This window comes from Diabrotica virgifera, chromosome 1, assembly GCF_917563875.1.
Source record: "Diabrotica virgifera virgifera chromosome 1, PGI_DIABVI_V3a".
Classification (NCBI taxonomy): Eukaryota; Metazoa; Arthropoda; class Insecta; order Coleoptera; family Chrysomelidae; genus Diabrotica; species Diabrotica virgifera.
The window spans coordinates 195,222,308-195,233,869 of record NC_065443.1 but is presented as its reverse complement, the minus strand read 5'-3'; positions in this window follow the sequence as shown (position 1 = coordinate 195,233,869).

The following is an 11,562-nucleotide window of genomic DNA, read 5'->3' as shown; positions in this document are numbered from 1 at the left end:
ATCTGGACTTCTTGGAGGCCAACGCATTGGACCATGACATTTTGAGAACCTCGTCCAATCCATCAGTCCGGGGAGATTTCATTCATGAGGTTGCAGACAGTGAGAGAAAATTGGGGTGGAGCGCCATCTGGTTGAGTATAAACAATGTCAGCAGTTTCCTGAGGTCTTATTTGCGCCTCATTTAAAAGAACACCGACAAACGTTGGTGCGGTATTGAAACATTATTATTATTACTGTAAAGGGACTTTCCGGTCACCCACTAGAAAAAACATATGTCTCCCAAATAAAATACATATCTGCTAGTGGAGAGATACAGGCAACAATACAATGAAAAGACTGATAAGATTTTATACACTCTTATGACAAATGAATGAATGGGAAAAGAAAAGTATTTTTGAAGTGTGTAAAATTATTTGATTTCCTAGTTGAGCGCTTACGGCTTAAGACGGCATCTTCAGAACTATGCCATACACCCCAGGCTGTGGGTGAAAAAACGTGATATAATTCAGGAATTTTTGAAACCTATCAGGTGTTGTAAAGGACGATGCCAGGAATAACTTCTACTAAAATGTGACCAAAAATATTGTGAGCTTTTTTTGTTATTGCGATTTTCATTTGTTAAATTTGCAATTTTTAAAGATTTTTAAGTTTGCAGCTTAGGATATTGATTCTAGAGAAAATATTTTTAATAGAAAGTTGTAGTAAATTAAAAAACCTACAATTTGAGCTATGGTAAGTTTAATGTCGTTTATTGGTTATTGCAAAACAGCCCGCGAAAGGTCCAAACTGGCCGTTTTTTACAATTGCGTTATTTATTGTACAAATATTTTTTTTTTATTTTTTAAAGCTTTAAAATGAAGATCTTTCAATTCCAAACATAAAAAAAATTGTAAGGCCGGATTAACGAATTTGTTGCTTAGATATTATAAATTGTTTATCCCAAGAGGTCAAATGTCGAAGGCTATAACTTTTTGAAAAAAAATCGTAGAGAGTTGGTGAAACATCCAATCTCCTTCCAAAGAGTTATATTTTCATATTATGATGTAAATAACTGCGTAAAACATTTTTAAACCTCTAATTTTTGGGTTTAAAAATAAGGGGGCAAATTTCGTTATAAACATTCAGAGCTGAAGCGGCCCTGTACATCCTGTGAGTTTTTAACTTACATATTATTGTTCCTGAAGACGAAACGAAGATTTATAAAAAAATTAAAAATTTTTACGACCAACTGAAGCCGAGCTAAATGTTGGGTTTGAAAATAAGGGGGCAAATTTCGTTATAAACATTTAGAGCTGAAGCGGCCCTGTACATCCTATGAGTTTCTAGCTTACAGATTATTGTTGCTGATAACGAAACGAAGATTTATAAAAAAATAAAAATTTTCTACAATCAACTGAAGCCGAGATAATTGTTTCTGTTTTCTTAAATCGTAGTGCCTTTATTTATAACAATTAAGAAATCATTTTACAGTCATTGACTAAAGAAAGACTTATATTATTTTAAAATAAAAATTATTATAAAATATAGTTACATATAATGATTAAAAATTATTTTTAAAATCGGTGCTTTTGCGAGCGGCCGAATTTTGCAAATCGCCCGGCTCGCTTCAAATCCGCGCGCTCGGAAAATTTTTACGTAACTTGTATTAAATTTGGACCGAAAACAATTTAATAATATTACCATTATAATATACAGTCTATTTACCACTGTACTTGTTTTTCTTGATAAACTTTTATATGTGAAATATCATTTCTGAAGAAATAATATTACAAAAATGGTACATATATATGAAATATATACAGTCGGAAAAATGAAAGAATACCCATGAACGAACATATAAAACACGCTGTATTTTCCTGTCACCGTGTCACAAAAAAAATTGTCCAGTGCAAGTACATGTAACAATAATTATTACATGTACTTGCACTGGCCAATTTTTGTATGACACCGTGACAGGAAAATACAGCATGTTTTATATGTTCGTTCATGGGCATTCTTTCATTTTTCCTACTGTAACTATATTTTTAATTTTTTCATTGTTATATAAATATAATAATAATAATGTTACTTCTTATTAAACAGTATAAAACTTTTTCTTCTTGTAGTGACTATCCGTTTTGGATGTTCTCGACCATCATGGCAATTTGGCAAACCCCATTTGGAAATAGAGAACCAGGAAGGCGAAGGATTACCTTGCTAGAAAATTTACGTACGTCGTTCAACACAACAACTACAAATCTTTTTAGAGCAGCAGTACCGATTTAGTGAGCAAGTACAGATTGCCATGATGGTCGCCAACATCCAAAACGGATAGTCACTACAAGAAGAAAAAGTTTTATATTGTATAATAAGAAGTAACATTATTATTATTATATTTATAAAACAATGAAAAAATTAAAAATATAGTTATATATTTCATATTTATAATGTATCATTTTTGTAATATTATTTCTTTAGAAATGAGATTTCACATATAAAAGTTTATCAAGAAAAACAAATACAGTGGTAAATAGACTGTGTATTATAATGGTAATATTATTAAATTGTTTTCGGTCAAAATTTAATACAAGTTACGTAAAAATTTTCCGAGCGCGCGGATTTGAAGCGATCCGGGCGATTTGCAAAATTCGGCCGCTCGCAAAAGCACCGATTTTAAAAATAATTTTTAATAATTAAATGTAACTATATTTTATAATAATTTTTATTTTAAGATAATATAAGTCATTATTTAGTCAATGACTGTAAAATAATTTTTTAATTGTTATAAATAAAGGCACTACGATTTAAGAAAAAAGAAACAATTATCTCGGCTTCAGTTGGTTGTAGAAAATTTTTATTTCTTTATAAATCTTCGTTTCGTCTTCAGCAACAATAATCTGTAAGTTAGAAACTCATAGGATGTACAGGGCCGCTTCAGCTCTAAATGTTTATAACGAAATTTGCCCCCTTATTTCCAAACCCAACATTTAGCTCGGCTTCAGTTGGTCGTAGAAATTTTTAATTTTTTTATAAATCTTCGTTTTGTCTTCAGCAACAATAATCTGTAAGTTAAAAACTCATAGGATATACAAGGCCGCTTCAGCTCTAAAGGTTTATAACGAAATTGCCCCCTTATTTTCAAACCCAAAACTTAGAGGTTTAAAAATGTTTTACGCATTTATTTACATCAGAATATGAAAACATAACTCTTTAAAAGGAGATCGGATGTTTCACCAACTCTACGATTTTTTTTCAAAAAGTTATAGCCTTCGACATTTGACCTCTTGGGATAAACAATTTATAATATCTAAGCAACAAATTCGTTAATCCGGCCTTACAATTTTTTTTATGTTTGGAATTTAAAGATCTTCATTTTAAAGCTTTATAAAATAAAAAAAAATTATTTGTACAATACATAAAGCAATTGTAAAAAACGGCCAATTTGGACTTTTCGCAGGCTGTTTTGCAATAACCAATAAACGAAATTAAACTTTATATTGCTCAAATTGTAGGTTTTTAAAATTACTACAACTTTCTATTAAAAAGTTTTTCTCTAGAATCAATATCCTAAGCTGCAAATTTAAAAATCTTTAAAAATTGCAAATTTAACAAATGAAAATCGGAATAACAAAAAAAGCTCATAATATTTTTGGTCACATTTTAGTAGAAGTTATTCCTGGCATCGTCCTTTACAACACCTGATAGGTTTCAAAAATTCCTGAATTATATCCTGAAATCGACCAATTTTTCACCCACAGCCTGGAGTAATAATAAAATAACTCTTATACATTTAATTTAGGTCAAAAGCTTGACAAAAGCAATTTCTTATGACATTACCTTGGTTAGAGGTTGAACAAGTTTCTATGTAATGTTTAAAAAAACTTAAAAAGCCTCTAGAACAATACATTTGGACTTCACAATAAAACACATTAAAAAATTTGATCATGGTAAGGTTTAAGTAGTCACTCTGTGACGTGGAGGCAACTGGCAAAACAGGATGTGCTTTTCTAAATGTATGTATGTATGTATCAGTTTTAGAACGTCTTTCGACGTTGTTCGATGCCTAACTTCCACGTCCTTCTATCATCCCATTGGCCATCTCTAAGATCCCTTGTACTCATTGCTTTGGTTACCCCTTCTTTCCATGTCTTTTTGGGTCTTCCTCGTTTTTTGCGGTTTGGTGGTACCCACTCCAAGATCTTTTTGGGCAATCTTGTGTCTTCCATTCTTTGAACATGACCATGCCAAATCAACTGTTTCCTCTCAATGTCTGTTGTTAAGTAACCAGTTCTAAATGTTCCTTTCCAAAATGACTTGTAAAAATTTTCAAGGAAAATTAAAATTTAAAACAATTTAGAAATGTATTGTATAATTTTTATGGGAAAAATTTAGAAAATAAATTTATATCACAAACCACGAGATCATAGATTTTCATCGCCCTGTATATGACCAAAAATTGTAAATATTATAATTTAGTTAGTAAACAGTGCTTTCGCGGAAAGTGAAATCGTTAAATGATTTGTTAATGTTTCTCTGAACGGACATACAATTATGCGTTAAAATTATAAAGTACATTTATTTCGCTTTGGAATGAACAATGACGTTTTATAAATGTTTCTTAGAAGGATAGGCAGTAAACAATTTTATTGAGTTTAGAATATAAGGCCTCTTGTTTAGTATTTTAAAACAACGAAAGTAATTTGGTGTCTCCTAGAATTTAACAAAATGGAAAAGTTGTATACAAAATAAGTTCTTAAGAAATGAAAATATGGATTTAGTGGGTAGAGAGGATCTTTGTGATTGGCGGAAAAATAGATGGTGGGGATGAGAGTGTTAAGTCTGATTTTGAGGAGAGAAAAAAATGGTTACTGTGTAATGAATATCTGAAGAGTACAGTCCAGTTTTTAAAAAGTGTGAAGTCGGTGTAAAGTGGTGAAATTGGCCTTTGCGAGCAGAATCTTGGTGAAACGAAATCGTTGACCGAGTTGAGAAGTTAATTTTCCTTGTTTCCGAGGCGATTCCTGTTTTCTGTCTAGAACGAGTAGCCGGTGGGTATCAATTTGCACAAGATATCGAGCAGAGAGAAAACTGAATAGAGATTTCGAGCGAGTCCCGTTGTTTGTTTGTTGGTGAAGCTGTTTGGACGAGAAGGACCTTTCGCTACATCCTAGGAGCACGTGTGGGAGAATCGAGGACTACGAAATACAGTCAGAAGAAGTAAAGAAGAAACAAAAAGGTTAGTCAGATATTTTGTGAAACGGAAAGAGTTTGTTTTATATCCACACCATAAATTGGTGTCTTCACCACCAAAACTAGAACATTGGAAATTGACAAAAATATTTTCAGAAAAATCAGGATTTGTTCAAAATCAGATGACCCACGAAATCGTGTACTTAGAGTTCCAATAAGACAAGCAAGAACGAAAACTGTCAGATCTGTTCACAAAGATAAAAGAGGAAGTATAATGTTCTGGAGAGGAATTGTGATCCGTAAAAATCCCTTTAATTTTGTCCAATCAACTTTAACCGGTCACAGGTATATTGATAACCTGTAGTTAGGCTCTGGAGAGGTGCAACAGAAGAAAATTTAATTTTCATGCATGATAATGGACCTCCACACACCACAAGAGTGACTGCAGACATCATTGAAGCGGAAGGTATCTCTTGTTTAGAGTGCCTTGCTTGCTGATCCGAGCTTAACCCTATAGAGTTTTTGTGGGATATGCTTAAAAGAAAAATTAGAGCTCGCCGAGATAATCCACAAAACACCACATGGTTAGTACAAGCTGCTCCAGAAGAATGGAGCAACCTACCACAACAAAATGTTGATAATTTGATTAAAAGCGGTCCCACGCAAACTAAAATTTGCACATGGCTAGTGGTGATAACACTGACTACCAAAAAAAAAACAAAAAAAAATAAAAACAATTTAAACATTATTCGTTTTACATTAAAATATTTTATTCCTTTTGACTCCAAAACAACTAGTTTCAATTTGATTTTTAAATACTTTATTGTTTTATTTAATTGTTATGTATTTGTTATTAAATTGCTTTAAAATAAATATTGTTTGACTTCGTGTGTTCGTTTTTTTAAATTCGCACGAAATAATAAGAAATATCAGATGATTCCATATAAGTTTGGTTGTGTGTACATTGTAAATTATGATTTGGGAATGCTCCTTGTAATATTCAACGTGTCTTGGTTTGTACTGTACTTTGACTTTTTCAGTTGGAGTTTACTATTTTAGAAAGTCACAGTGTAGTAAAACGTGTACAAATAATAATGACAGTGTAAATTTTCAACGAAAACTTTTCGTTTATAAATTTGCAAAAGTCTTATTGCGTCGCCGCTCCTGCAATACTTAGAGCAGATGTATCGATGGATTCTTATGTAGTTTTGTCTTCTGAATCCAAATCTGAAAACGGCATTTCGATATCTCAAACCGTCTTCGAGATAATCGACCTCAAAATTTTAAATGTGACGTCACAATCCGGTTATCTCCTATCAGGCACTAAAAGTCAGCTGAAATCTTTGATTAGGAAGTAGGCTACTTTTTTTTAATCTGAATTTGAAAATATAAGTGACATTTTATAGTGAATTTAATTATTATAATAATATGTGTAATAAATGTATAAAAATACAATTTGAGTATATTTTGAAAGCAATAATACATATTATACTATATTAATAATGAATCAGTACAAACGATTATATTTAAATTTGGTAAATTCTCCACTCGACCAGCGACCAGCGCACACAACTCAAAACACAAGTACGCAAATACGGTTGCGTGAAGCGTGGCGCAAAGCCGTTGAATTTACGAGACTCGCTAGGTCTGTAGATCCAAGTAACGTTCATCAGTAAAAAGTATCTTTATCATGTATGTATTATTTATTTTACAATATTGGAAAATTGTTATTTAAAATGTAGTTTGGAATAAAAAATATGTTCTGATATATGAAATTACATCCTTTTAATAAAAAAAATATATGACGAATTTTCTCAAATTATGGATACCAACATCATTTTCATTTATAACTCTTGTATTTTTAATTTGACGAAAAAAGTTATTCTTCATAAAAATCTCTTCTTGGTCTAAGATTTATGATGCAACCATCATGAATCAAATTTTATTAATTTTATACGAGGTATGTAAAAAAATATGAATTTCGAGTAAAGTATCTTTATAGTTCACAACATTTAAATTAGAATGATGTACTTGCACATTAAAACATAATTTTTAATTCTAAACAGTTTTTCGTAATAGCAATTTTCTATATTATGAATTTAAATAGCTATATAAACAAAGTTTTCGTTATGATAATGCTCGCAATTTCAGCTTGTTCAGAAATGTAATTTCAATGTACATTACATTTTATACAGGGTGTTAGTAAATAAGTATGAAAAATTTTAAGGGCCAATTCTACATGAAAAATAATGCCGGTTTGCTCTATAAACATATGTCCGGAAATGCTTCGTTACCGAGATACGGGGTGTTGAAATTTTTATTTTCTACTACCAATTTATTTATTGCTCTAAAACCAGTTGAGCTATGAAAATGAAATTTGTTGAGTTTTAGGAGGTAGTTATTGCGCAATTTTTGACATACAATTAAGAATTTTGTATTCATCATTGGCGCGCATACGGGTAATAGTCTGAATTTTTTAAAGAGAAAAATAGTACGCCACTGAGAAATTTCAAATCAAAAATTATTTGTAAATTCCACGTTTAATTTTTGATAAAAAACCTTTCTTTCTTTTTTTTCATATAATGTATCGTTTTTATGCAGAAAAATAAAACATCTTGGCGCGTATTTTTCATTTCTTAATACATCATCAAGAACTATCCAATATAATTTAGTAATGGTCTTCCCTTACTTTTGAATCATGATGATATTTAAAATTAAAATATATATTATGTGATTAATAAATTATCGCGTTTATTTTGACACGTGGTTATACTTCTTCGGTGGAATATTTCTCGAATAGAAATGAACATAAAATTGACGCGTTTATTGCTGGGACATTACAACAATAATAAAAACTAAAAAATACATTAATTGGAGTGACACTTCATAATTATAAAATTTTAGGTCTTCATTGACGATGTTCTGATAAGACCGAAAACGTTCTTATGAAGTTATAATTCGTTTGGAAAATTTCATTTTTTCAACAATGACAACACCTGATAGTGAAAATAATATCGCAATAGACAACTATACCCTTGAAAATGTGAATGCCTTCACATATCTGGACACCAGTGGCGGCCGGTCAGGGTCGGCAGGGTCGGCAGTGCCGACCCACACATTTATAGATATAGATTTTTTAAATATTTGTATCTCTGAAATAAAAAAAAATCTATCAGATAATACAGACTAAATTTTATTCATGGTTTTTAAAAGAATTTGATCAATCCGAGCGTTAAGTGATCCCTGCTCATAACAGACTTCTCAAAAAACCAATGATCCGAGCCATTTATCTGACTTTTCGGCTAGCCGTCCCTAACATCCGTAGCTTGACAATTTACACGTAAAACTCAACGACGACGTAACAAGTCGATGAGCAAGCGAACATTACTTTTCTCCGTGGGCAATAGAAGATACGGCATGGCAGGTTACGCGCCAAGTACGGCACATTTCGATCTGCCGGTCGGTGTTTCATTTGGAAGCATGCATCGGTAGAAATTGTCAAAAATAATCACGCCGTTTTACGTCGTTTAATTGATATTGTAATTTTTTTAAGTTGTCAGGAATTATCATTTAGTGGACATGATGGATCAAAGCATTTGTTAAAAATCAAAGTAATTATAGAGAATTAATAAAATTGTTTTAGAAATACCTATTTACTTTCTGATTCGAAGTGTATTCGTAATACAGAATGAACTACATAATACATATTATAATCAAATAGTTAAATTTTGAATAACGTTGTTGAATCTGAGGTTTAGAAAACCATTTGCTTTTCACTGAAAGTAGATGAAACTTCTGATTATCATGTCATTCACAATTATTATCAATTATTTTGTTCGATACGCGTTACGTGGTAATATTTATGAGAGGTTTTTAGGTTTTAGAGATGTGAGTAAAAGCAATAAGGCAGAACATATTTTTGGTGTTTTAAAGAACAGATTCAAATTTTTTTATACCAAAAATAAATTGGTAGGGCAAACTGGGGCAATCTTATGACGGCGTTGCTATGATGAGTGGTGAATTGAATAGTCTCCAGGCAAAAGTTAAAACTATTGCATCACAAGCTTTATTTACTCACTATTATGCGCATATAATGAATTTAGTTTTACATGATACGTGTAAAAAAATAAAGAATATAGACTTTTCTTGCCAGTTTAGCTCACCTAAACGGATTACTGCTTTAGAACAAATTTGTTTCGAAAAAAAAAGCGAACAGTTTGTCACACGCGATGAAATTTTAAATCTCGGTTAGTTTTATCTAAGCAGATTATCTCGTAGAGTTTTAGTATCTGTAGCAGATTTTCGTGAACAGCTTTTGGAAGTTTTTGATTTTATTATCGAAGGCGATGATTTTGAAAGTGGCGATACCTCGATCCGTGAAGCAATCGGTTTGAGAACTTTATTAAACACTAATGACTCTTTCAATATTTTTTTAAATATTTTTAAGACAGAGTTTGCCCAAGATATTCCTTGTTGTTCAAAATCAGTCAACTGACATTATTTATTCTAAAAATAGAATACGAAAGCTGGTGCTAAATCTCAGAGATTTTCGTAATGATAGTAGTTTCCAATATATACGCAGTGGACGTTTTGGATTCGCTTGATATTTCCGAACCACCCCAAAAAAGACAACGACATGATACGTATCTCGAAAAACGAGTAAGTATATCTTGAAATTTTGGATACCTACTATTATATGCAAATAGATACTCGTTTTTCGAATTTTGAAGATTTGCAAATTTTTGACCTCTTTGACGATTTAAAATTTAAAAGTTACGTTCGCCAAAGAATTTCCAAGATATTTATTATTACAAGTTATGTACTTAAAAATTATGCTGGTCCAAATATTTTCAGAAAGTGGGATAAGTTGCACAATATGTATGTATAATTCTATGTAGTAAGTACTGCAATTCATTACAACAAACTGTTTATCAATTTTCTTATTACCACCAATTTCTGCCTAAAAAAAAACGGGATTTACCTTGTCTCAAAAGAATCACCACGTATTGTCGAAACACCATGAAACAAGAGAGAATGTCAAGTACATCAAATAAAAAAAAAGCAAAAAACAACAAAATCTCCTATGATGAATTAAGCCTTTAAGTTTGATGGTATACCTATATGATGAGACAAAAAAACCTTGCCGACCCTGTCTCCAAGGCCACGAGCCGCCACTGAATATAATAATACTAAACTAGAACAATAACAGAAAATATTACTTTTAAGATTTCAACTAGGTGAAAAGCTGCAAGAAAATGTTTAAAATGATCTTCTTTACAGATAACAGAAGAATTTTATATTCATCATTGGCTCGCGTACGGGTAATGATCTGAATTTTTCGAAGAAAAAAATAGTACGCCACTGAGATATGTCAAACTAAAAATTATTTTTGAATTCCTCGTTTAATTTACGACAAAAAATCTTTCTTGCCTTTTTTTATACGAGGCGCCGTTTTTATAAAAAAAATAAAACATCTTAACGCTTACAAAGTATTTGAGGTAGTTTCCATATGCATAGAAACTTAGTTCAAATACTTTGTAAACGTTAAGATGTTTTATTTTTTTTTGCATAAAAACGGCGCCTTATATGAAAAAAGGCAAAAAAGATTTTTTGACGTAAATTGAACCAGCAATTGAAAAATGATTTTTAATTTGACATATCTCAGTGGCGTACTATTTTTATCTTAAAAAAATTCAGACCGTTACCCGTACGCGCGCCAATGATGAATATAAAATTCTTCTATAACCTCTGAAGGAGGTCATTTTTAACATTTATTGTGGCTCTGCACCTAGTTAAAATTTTATTAGTAATATTTTCTGTTATTGTTCCAGTTTAGTATCATTATATTGGATATTTCTTGATAATGTATTAAAAAAATTAAAAATACGCGTCAAGATGTTTTATTTTTCTGCATAAAAACGGTGCACCATATGAAAAAAGGCAGAAAAGGTTTTTTTATCATAAATTAGACGTGGAATTTAAAAATAATTTTTAATTCGAAATATCTCAGTGGCGTACTATTTTTTTCTTTAAAAAATTCCGACCATTACCCGTAGGCGAGCCAATGATGAATACAAAATTCTTAATTGTATGTCAAAAATGCGTAATGACTACCTCCTAAAACTCACCAAATTTCATTTTCATAACACAACTGGTCTTAGAGCAATAAATAAATTGGCAGTTTGAAATAAAAATTTCAACACCCCGTATCTCGGAAACTAAGCATTTGCGGACATATGTTTATAGAGCAAACCGGCATTAATTTTTCATGTAGAATTAGCCCTTAAAATTTTTCATACTTATTTACTAACACCCCGTATATGTCTGACATATATTTCTCATTATCATAATATATACAAAACCTATTATACAATGATTTCTGTTTTCCATACA